The following is a 266-nucleotide window of genomic DNA, read 5'->3' on the forward strand; positions in this document are numbered from 1 at the left end:
CCTGCACCCAAGGGCGGGGCGGGCGTCCCTGCGAACTCTGGGCGTTCGGTGGCTGTACCCGCATCCCGCTGACCCCGAGCCTCCGACCCAGCAACCCCCAGCCACCAGCCAGGGCAGCGGAGGCTTTGCACAGCGTGGGCGGCACAGACCTCGGCAGCTGCGTCCTCTCCCTCTCAGCGCCTCCATCCCCGGCCCCACCCCGCCCGGAGGGTCCCTAAGACACGCCCCGCGCTGCAGCGTCGGGGACCCTCCCCCTCCTACCCGGC

The sequence above is a fragment of the Neophocaena asiaeorientalis genome, unplaced genomic scaffold (genome assembly GCF_003031525.2).
Source record: "Neophocaena asiaeorientalis asiaeorientalis breed wild unplaced genomic scaffold, Neophocaena_asiaeorientalis_V1.1 scaffold540, whole genome shotgun sequence".
Lineage (NCBI taxonomy): Eukaryota > Metazoa > Chordata > Mammalia > Artiodactyla > Phocoenidae > Neophocaena > Neophocaena asiaeorientalis.